At 41.7% G+C, this 10,968-nt stretch overlaps 1 pseudogene; it reads left to right on the top strand.

Annotated features, from left to right (window-relative positions):
• Nucleotides 1-305: 305 nt before the first annotated feature.
• On the top strand, nucleotides 306-4,473 carry LOC101984391 (annotated as a pseudogene).
• The last annotated feature ends 6,495 nt before the right edge of the window (nucleotides 4,474-10,968 follow it).

The following is a 10,968-nucleotide window of genomic DNA, read 5'->3' as shown; positions in this document are numbered from 1 at the left end:
CCTCTCCTCCCATCACTCATTTGGTTTCACAATTATAGCCCTTTTTTCTATTCTTCAGATACGATATAACACACCAAACAAATACCCACATAGCTAGTTCACTTAAAATCTTTCTCTGATATTCCTTATTCTTTTTAACTACCTAAATTTATTTTTTACTATCTCTAATGTGCACTACAATATAAGCTTTAACCACACTGAGACTTTAAAACTCAGTTTTAAAACTAGGATAACCAGTCTTTCTTCCTTTTCAGTGGGGTTGATCCCAGTCGAAGAAGCGGTGAGTGAGCAGTGTCCAAGTGTCCAGGCCTGTGAACCGATAGAAGGATGTCTCCCCAAAACTTTGAATTCCATCTGCCCTTAGCCCCAGAGGAGTTGCTGAAGAGTAGAGGTGTGAATCAGTATGTTGTTCAGGAGGTGTTGCCCGTCAAGGAGCTTCCATCACAACTTAGAGCATTTCAGTCTGCTTTTTGGGCTCAGGGGCCTCTCGCTATGCTGGAGCACTTTGATATAGTCTACAGCATTTTACATCACTTTCGAAGTATAGATCCTGGCCTCAAGGAAGATACCGTGGAATTCCTGATAAAAGTGGTATCCTGCCACTCCCAGAAACTTCCATCCATCCTGGATGATGCCACTTTGAGTGTATCCGATAGAACTGCCCATCTAAACACCCTCAAGATGAACTGCTATGCCCTGATCCGCCTCTTGGAGTCCTTTGAGAATATGACCAGCCAGATGAGCCTCATCAACCTGGATGGGGGTGGGAGGGGTAAGAAGGCCCGGGCCAAGGCAGCCCTTGGAGGAAGAGAGGCAACCAGTTCTTCAGCTCTTACCACAGCTACTCCAGCTGGACATTCGTCACCTATGGAACCACTCAGTAATTGAAGAAGAATTTGTCAGTTTGGTTACTGGCTGTTGCTACCTCCTTTTAGAAAATCCCACCATTAGTCACCAGAAGAACTGCTCCACGAGGGAAGCCGTAGCACACCTGCTTGGGGTGGCCTTGGTCCGTTATAATCATATGTTCAGTGCGACTGTGAAGATCACCCAGATGCTGCAGCACTTTGAGCACCTGCCATCAGTGCTAGTCACGGCTGTGAGTTTGTGGGCAACAGACTATGGAATGAAGAGCATTGTGGGCGAGATTGTAAGAGAGATTGGGCAGAAGTGTCCACAGGAGCTGAGTCGAGACACAGCAGGGACAAAGAGCTTTGCAGCCTTCCTCACTGAGCTAGCAGAGCGAATCCCTGCTGTCCTTATGTCCAGCATGTGCATTTTGCTAGATCATCTGGGTGAAGAGAACTACGTGATGCGCAATGCTGTGCTGGCAGCCATGGCCGAGATGGTCCTGCAGGATCTAAAAGGTGACCAACTAGAAGAAACAGCCCGAGAAACCATAGATCAGTTCCTGGACATCTTGCAAGCTCATGTCCATGACTTCAACTCCTTTGTGCGAAGCCGTGTTTTCCAGCTCTTTACCCGAATTGTTCAACAGAAGGTGCTCCCCCTGCACCGTTTCCAGGCAGTGGTGGCCTTAGCCGTGGGACGTCTGGCAGACAAGTCGGTGCTAGTATGTAAGAATGCCATCCAGCTGCTGGCCAGTTTTCTAGCCAATAATCCCTTTTCCTGCAAGCTCAGTGATGCTGACCTTGCTGGACCACTGCAAAAGGAGATCCAGAAGTTACAAGACATGAGAGCCCAGAGGCGACCGCTGGTGCTCCTGCAGCACTAGACCCAGAGGAGGAATGGGAAGCCATGCTGCCAGAATTGAAGTCTACCCCGCAGCAGCTTCTAAAGCTTCCCCAGGAAGAGGAAGATCTACAAATCGCTGCAACAGAGACTGTGGAAGAGGTGAAAGGAAGCATCCGCCAGCTGCTCGCCAAGGCTAGTTACAAGCAAGCTATTATTCTCACTAGAGAAGCCACCAGTCACTTTCAGGAGTCCCAACCTTTCAGTCACACAGACCTGGAGGAGAACAGCTTCCTGAATCTCCTGGGAGTTAGCTTCAAAGGCTCTGCAACTCCCACACAGGAGTCTCATGGGGACAGTGTCCCTGTGCTGACTAACAGTAAAGACACTCCCAGTGCGTCCGAGCCTGAAGGACCCCAGAGGGACAATGAGCTGGTGAAGCAGGAGATGTTGGTGCAGTATCTGCGGGATGCCTATAGCTTCTCCCAGAAGGTTGTAGAGGCCATCGGCATCATCAGCAAGATGATGTATGAAAACACAAGCACAGTGGTGCAGGATGTGATTGAATTCTTTGTGATGGTATTCCAATTTGGGGTACCTCAGGACCTGTTTGGGGTTCGCCGCATGCTGCCTCTCATCTAGTCTAAGGAGCCTGGTGTCCGGGACGCTGTACTTAATGCCTATCACCAACTCAGTCCAAAAGGGGACTCAGCCAGAGCCATGGCACAGGCCTTGATACAGAACCTCTCTCTGTTGTTAGTGGATGCCTCCGTCGGGACCATCCAGTGTCTTGAGGAAATTCTGTGTGAGTTTGTGCAGAAGGGTGAGATAAAGCCAGCAGTGACCCAGCTGCTGTGGGAGCGAGCCACAGAGAAGGAACCCTGCTCTCCGCTGGAGCGCTGTTCCTCTGTCATGCTTCTTGGCATGATGGCACGAGGAAAACCAGAAATTGTAGGAAGCAATTTAGACACGCTGGTGAAGGTAGGGCTGGAGGAGAAGTTCCCACAGGACTACAGGCTGGCCCAGCAGGTGTGCCTTGCATTGCCAACATCTCGGACAGGAGGAAGCCTTCCCTGGGTGAATGTCAGCCTCCCTTCCGGCTGCCTCGGGAACACAGGTTGTTTGAGCGACTTGGAGAGATGGTCACAAAGCGGTTTGCACATCCAGATCCCCCCTGGATCCCATTCAAAGAGGTGGCCGTGACTCTGACCTACCAACTGGCAGAGAGCCCTGAAGTGATCTGTGCCCAGATGTTACAAGGTTATGCAAAGCAAGCCCTGGAGAAGCTTGAGAAGAATACCACTGAGGAGGACCCCAAGGGCAGTGTCCCCATGCTCCCCACATTCCTGCTAATGAACCTGCTATCACTGGCTGGGGACGTGGCCCTACAGCAGCTGGTACACTTGGAACACGCAGTGAGTGGAGAGCTGGGTCCCCGGCGAGTTCTTCAGGAAGAACAGGAGCACAAGACCAAGGACCCCAAGGAGAAGAGTACAAGCTCTGAAACGCCCATGGAGGAGGAGATGGGGCTGGTCGGGGCCACTGCTCATGACACAGAGGCAGAGCTAATCCGCGGTATCTGTGAGAAGGAGCTGCTGGCCGGCAGTCAGGTGCTAGCTGCCTTTGTTCTGCTGCTGCTTAAAGTCTGCAACAAACCTGGCCTCTACAGCAATCCAGACCTCTGTGCGGCTGCTTCGCTGGCCCTTGGCAAATTCTACATCATCAGTGCCCCGTTCTGTGACTCCCAGCTTCGTCTTCTGTTCACCATGCTTGAAAAGTCTTCACTCCCCACTGTCTGCTCTAATCTCATGGTTGCCACTGGGGATCTGGCTATCCGCTTCCCCAACCTGATGGATCCCTGGACTCCTCATCTGTATGCCCGTCTCCGAGACCCAGCTCAGCAAGTGCGGAGGACAGCGGGGCTCGTGATGACGCACCTGATCCTGAAGGACATGGTGAAAGTGAAGGGGCAGGTGAGCGAGATGGCGGTGCTGCTCATTGACCCTGTGCCTCACGTCGCTGCTCTGGCCAAGAATTTCTTCAATGAGCTCTCCCACAAGGGCAACGCAATCTATAATCTCCTCCCTGATATCATCAGTCGCCTTTCAGACCCAGAGGGTGGGGTGGAAGAGGAGCCCTTCCACACCATCATGAGGCAGCTCCTTTCCTACATCACCAAGGACAAACAGACCGAGAGCCTGGTGGAAAAGCTGTGTCAGCTGTTCCGCACAGCCCGAACTGAGTGGCAGTACCGGGATCTGGCCTACTGTGTGTCCCAGCTGCCCCTCACAGAGCGAGGCCTCCACAAGATGCTGGACAACTTTGACTGCTTTGGGGATAAGCTGTTAGATGACTCTGTCTTCACTGCTTTTTTTGTCAGTAGTGGGTAAACTGCGTCGGTGGGCCAAGCCTGAGGGCAAGTCTACAATAGATGAATTTGAGCAGAAGCTTCGGGCCTGTCACACCAGAGGCATGGAGGACCTTGAAGCTGGCCAAGGAGGCAGCCAGAGAGCCCTGTCTGCCAAGAAACCCTCTGGCTTCTCAAGGCAACGGCCTCTGGCTTCTGTAGATTCCAACAATGACTTTGTCACGCCTAAGCCTCGACGCACCCACCGTCCTCGACCAAACACTCAGCAACGGAAGTCCAAGAAGAAAACCAGAGTTACCTTTTCAAGCGATGAGGCCAGCGAGGACGAACTTTCAGCAGAGATGACAGAAGAGGAGACACCCAAGAGAACCACTCCCATCCGCAGAGCATCTGCCCGGAGACAGAGGTCCTAGGAGTTGCCTTCACCTATTCCCATCCCTGTCATGCAGGGTATCTTGTTGGATGCCTTTGAATTCAGTCCCTCCCTTGTAAAAATGTTTGTTGCCTCTTTGTTTTTAACATGTAAATGGTCTTTGTATTCAGTGTCTTTCTCTGAGAGCCCATCTAATGGCTGCTTTCACTTCCCAAGAGATACTTAATCAATCGTCATGTTTTTTAAGAATAAATGTTTTTATATACTTAAAAAAAAACTAGGATAACCAGAGGAGTGCCTGACAAACTGCCAATGCTTAGCATGTATTTGTTAATTGAAAATGAAGACAGATTGGAGCTAGTTCTCTCCACTTACGTTAAGCATAGACTTGATGATGCTGATGCTTTGCGAGAATTAATGATGTTCTTTTGAGTCTAGGCTTTATCTCATAACTTTTGTGAACATAATATATTACGGTCTGAAAAAAGTCATGCTCTAGAAAGATGTACGTGTTATATGCCACAATTGTGTGCCAATTTTTAAAGGAAATGTCACGTTTTTCAAAGCATCATCTTTCACATGCTTTTAACCAGGTGAAGCTGAAAATGGGAGTCTGTTATCTGCACCGGTGCAGATCTTTATTTTATAGCCACTAATTCCTCAGAGGAGTAATAAAGGAGGGCAGCAAGAGAATAATGAGCTCCAGACTCATTTTCATGTGATGCCTTGCCAAGAACAACATTTATCAGGGCAGTGCATACACCACATGGGGCATAGGGTGGGTGCTTGGCAATATTTGAATTTGTTGCCACCACCAAATTAATTGTGCTCAATTCTGTTGTCTTTACAATTTTACATCCTTGATTACACATCCATAAAACTGTCCCTTCCATTGAGCATAAATAAAACTGTTTCAAAAAATATAATTGTAAATGTTTATCAACCACCTAATTTGTTTTACTTGCCAGTTACTAATTGCATATGAAATATAAATAAATTGCACATCATATATTCCCTACTAACTACTTCAAGAAAAACTTCTGGTAAGTTACATTTAGTATAGGAGTTTCAAGAAAGAATAAGCCTGTTACAAATCATTCCTTATACACTTAATTTCTGAGTCCAGACAACCCTGGATACACTACTAAGAACTTTAATTGTTTTCCACATCTGAATTCACACAAAAATGTTGTACACACACACACACACACACACACACACACACACACACACACACAGCTATTAACTTTTGAGTTTTCAAGCTATAACAAGTACTCTATCCTAACCAGTTCTAGGTGAACTAACTTCATTTCCTGAGAGATTGTTACATCAATACTCCTGTTCATCATGTCTAGAAATTTGATAGCCTAAGATAATAGAAAAAATTTAAATCTTTATTCTGGAAGCTACAAGTTCCAAATCAGGTATCTATTGATTTCTAATGCTTTCCCAGTATTCTCTGAAATACTTTTGTTTATGTAGCTTCAATCTAATCTCTGCTGTACTAGACTTTACTAATAATCTTGGATAAAATCTGCAACATAACTACTTATATGTAATATACAAAAATCAGCTGACATTTATAGGTTTCAGGGATCAAGAAATTAATACATATCTGATAATAATTCTTTTCAGCTTGCCATTCTAAAGCAGTTCCTGACACATTATAGAAACATATCCTTGAATGACCATTTTGTTTATCATTCTCTCTCTGTTACACACACACAGACACACATGCACACACACACACACACACACACACACGCACACACACGCACACACACACTGAAAGTAATAAGGTAGCCATTTTATCTGAGTTACCCTGAAACAACTATAGAACAATAATGAAGGGAAAATATGAAATCGTGCAGAATGAGGTTTGAGTTTGACGTGGTTCATTCTAAGTCTTAGCCACAAAATTAGATATGTAACTTGTCTTTGTGTTCCTCATTTGCAGCACAACGGTCCTCTCAATGCAATATAATAGGATTTGATAGACTATATTTGTTAATTATTTGAGAAACACAGACATTCTCATTGCACCTACATATGTTAACATGGGAGAAATCTTTGTAACAGTATACTAACAATATGCTTATTACTAGTGTAGAGACAAACACTTCTAACCATGAAGAACAATATTTGAATATTTTCTGAATATTATGAAATAAAACATTTCAAGCTATGTAGATTATAGTATCATAGAAAGCATTTTGTTAACTAAAATATTTATGTATAAAACAGTTTGCAGTAACTTGATTTCAGTACTTATTTGAACTATGAACATTTGACAAAATATTTTATGTCACTTTTTAATGAAATATAAGTACAGTAAACATTTGATACTTGATACTCTACTATGGTAAATTTTTAATGGCATGGTCTCAAACTGAGTTTGAAATTGCTATGTAGCTCAAACTGTCATCAAGCACGTGATCCTCTTGCCTAAGCCTGTGAGTGCTGGGATTATAGAAGTGCGCCAGCACGCACAGTGTAGAGTAATCTTGCTGAAGGTGTCTGACCCAATACTTAATGGAGTTGTTGATTTATGACAGTTTGTTGTATGTTTTGGATAATAATATTGTATCACTTATATGTGTTTTTACAATTATTTTCTTTGATTTTATTATTTCTCTTTTTATTCCCATATTAGTTATGGTTCTTTAGAAGAAAAGACTGATTATATATGTGTATATATCTACAAGTATGTATATATGTGTAGGTATGTATATGTATATATATATTAGCTTAGATGATTGTGTTGAGTAGCCCAAGAAGGATTGTCGACACACTGAAGAGGCTGAGAACCTGGTAGCAACTCACTCCAGTAGACTAGGTGCCTCAGGAGTCACAACCTGTCCATGAAGGATACTGAAAATCCCACCTGGTCTTCATTCCACCTTGGAAGCCTGAAGAAGCTAGAATCCAATATCACCAAGGGAATGTAGGAGCAGTGGAAGAAGCTGTAGGTTATCACTTAGCTGCTTCCACATCTAATGAAGATAAATCATCATACATCTCAAATTTTTTATACTTTTAGCTTCCTTTTTTGGTAATGTTATTTAGTTAGTACATATAGTACAATATTACAAAGAAATAGTGACACTTCCTTATGTTGAGTCTTGGTGAGATTCAAAGATAAGAGTCTCACCATAAATATAAGTATTTTGTACATACTATTTATGAATTATAGAAACTTCTACTCATGGTTACTGATAATCTAAAAAGTAGATCTTGTTACTTATTAAAAATATTTTCTTCACTTAGTGACATAATCATTCTATTTCTGTATATCACTACTATTTATTTTAATAAGATTTTTATTTAGTTCAAATAATTATATCATTTCCTCCTTCCCTTTCTTCCCACCAAGCCCTCGCATGTCTTCTTACTTGATTGTGAACTCATGGCCTCTTCTTCTTTAGTGTGTGCGTGTGTGTGTGTGTGTGTGTGTGTGTGTGTGTGTGTCTGTGTAAATATGTAAATACAACCTGATGAGTCTTAGTGTTGCTTGTATGTATATGTTTTTAGGGCTGATCATTTGGTACTAGATAAGCAACTAGAGCCTAGAGAAAGATTTGTTCTTTGTCTCATAGCAGCCATTAATGGTGTGTAACTCTCCATCTAGGGCTGGGTTCTTGGGAGATTTCCCCATCCATTTTGTCACGTGGACTCATGATATCATTGCTCAGATCTTGTTTAAGCAGCCATACTTTTGAGATTTCATTAGTCTAAGATCTCTGTTATATTTAGAAGAAACAACATTAACGCAGACTTCCTGCTACGTGCCACTTCCACTTCGATGTTCTCTGATCTTGCAGAAGCTCTTAGAGATAAATCTCACAAAGGGTATCTTTTATTCGCATGTGGATATATCTTTCTAGATTTTAGGGGGGGCATGTCAGATTTTTCTTCACTCAGCCTTTAGTAATTTGTCAATTAGAACTGAAATTTAACCATTCCTGTAATAACTCCCTAGTTGCTTTCTGTTTTGGAGTTGCTCCTCTACTGCATTAGAATTGTTTGTATTTTATTCTTTCTAAGTTTGGGTAGTAGTTTACTCTAAGACCTTCTATTATTTTAAAAGATATTATTTTTCCACTTTATTCTCCCTTGTCTTTGTTGGTAGGACAGAGTTCTGACTTTCACACTTCTTTTCCCTTCAGATTTTTTTTTGACTAAAGTCCTATTATGTATCATAGGCTCACCTTAAACTGACATTCTAAATGTCACTCTCTTCCTTAAGATATGGAGCAACCTGAACATTTTTATTTCTTTCTGGAAATCAGCAGAATGCCATTGACTTGAGTTTCATCGTGATCATGAGAGAAGCTTAGCGTTTAAGTTATTCAGTAGTGTCTTCCTTAATTTAGCTTTTCATTAAATCCTGTCATGAAACCTGATACTAGTCTTCTCCTTGCAAAGGATTATTTTCCATGGTTCTTTTATTTATTATAGGGAAAAGTCTTCTATAGTTTGGGAAACTATAAAAATTGTGTGGTTAGACAGAGGAAGAAGATAAGCCAGAATTAGTAAAACACCTTAATTATTTAGCAATTCCTATGTATGTGTGATATGACAGCTTAAAAACCCTTTTTGTATTTTAAATAACAATTGTTCATAAGGAACAATGAAATGATTTAATATTTTTTAAACACTGTAAAAACAGTCAGCCAATTACCATCCATCATGTTATTGAGTCATTGTCTTCATTGTTGCTCAAGAGTATGCGGAAAAGGTGGTTTTAAAAAAATACCCCTCTTCTTCCAGAAAATTTGTAACTACTATTTATTCATAAATTTCTTATTTAATCAAAAGTCATAATACAAATTATTATCACCGAAACTTATACTTATAAACACTTTAATAATATGCCTACTTTAATGATAAGTGCTTTATGCTATTTTTTCATGTGCTACAATTTAAATATAATTGAAGTAACTTTTATTTGAAAGAAGGCATGGTGATAAGGACAGTAATTCTAACACTTCTAGGGTTAGAGACACAGAGTAAAATCCTGTTTTTAAAACAAAGTTAACAAATTCATTTAAGTGAAGAATATGACAAAGTTTCTATATGAAGAATATTTGTCTCTTTAACTGTTTATAAGTTCTGACATTGTAAAAGGCAGAGTATGAAGCTAAGATCTGACTTGGTTATTTGTAAATTAATTGATCTTCCTGGGGTTCTTGTTGCCATGTTATATGCTGCTTTACCCATTTAATTGAAAATAGTTGAATTAAGTGACTTAAATTATTATCAAATCTTTGTTTTCTTCTTCCCACTTTATATTCAGAAAATGATGTTTGCATATTTATAAAAGAATATAATAGTTTCAGAATAAAATTACACATCAGTTTAATGTGTTTTGATCCATTATTCTGATATAAAAGTTCTGTGATGAAAACGCTGGTGGAACAGATATGTAAACAGAAGCTGCAGATCATCTTTAATGGCATGCCTTTCTAGATAGCGTAACTATGCACAAACCAATTTTACTTCTAATCCAATTATTTGCATGTAGTTATTAATATCTGGTTTGACAATCTAATAGCTCTAAATTGCTATGATACTGCTTAATAAAAGTACTTGTCTTTGATTATGTAAATATCATTGGCTACTTGTTTACTCTTTTGGAGATTATCTATTTGAATAGTTTTGCAATTATTATTTGAAATTTTCTTGTTTGTCATATGTAAGAAACCATTGCCAAATACAAGACTGGGGAGATTTTATTCTGCATTTTCTTCTAAAAGATTATAGTTTAAACTGATATTTCATAATTTTCCTTCTTAAAAAGGTGGCTTTTCACTTTCCTATGCTCCCTTTCCTCTTTTCAGTTCATTTTTCTTAAGACAGCATTCCGGAATACTGCGTGCTTTATTACTATGTCTTTTTGTAAAAGCTTATTTTTCTTCTCATAGGATCCTTTCTAGTTTACTGGCATCTACACACACTTCCTCCCACATAAGTAGACATATAATAAACTAAGATCCGCTCAACCCCCTATCCTTCTTGGGCTCTCTGCAGGACCTCTACTCCCTGCATACTGCCTCTTTCTTCCTCTCTAAACCCAGCTTGGATCCAGAACCCTCCCCACTTCGGGGCCCCTGTCCTCTTTCAGCACATAATATCACCCAGCCTGTCTGGGCACTGGGTCCGAATCCTCAGGACAACCAAGCGGGCGGGAGTTCTTTTGTTTCTATAGCCTGCCTGAACCAAGCAAGGTAGGCGCTTTGTTTACGAGCTACCCAACCAGCACGGAGGCCTGATCTGGGTGCCAGGAGAGCCAGCATTGGGGAGAGCCATCATTGGGAATGGAGATCTGATCTCGGCACCAGGAGAGCCATCACTGGGAAGGTACATCAGTAGGCAAGAAGACCTGATCCCATAGGGGAGCATTTGGAGGAAGAGCTGGGCAGACGCCAATGCAAGAATTCACCCAACATGCTGAAAAGCAACATGAAACCACCAGAAACCAGCGACCTCACAACGGGAGGACATGAACACCTTAATCAAGAAGAAGTAGAAAAGA

The sequence above is a fragment of the Microtus ochrogaster genome, chromosome X (assembly GCF_000317375.1).
Source record: "Microtus ochrogaster isolate Prairie Vole_2 chromosome X, MicOch1.0, whole genome shotgun sequence".
Lineage (NCBI taxonomy): Eukaryota > Metazoa > Chordata > Mammalia > Rodentia > Cricetidae > Microtus > Microtus ochrogaster.
Note: the sequence above shows the minus strand (reverse complement) of the source record. Positions and strands in the feature narration are given on the sequence as shown.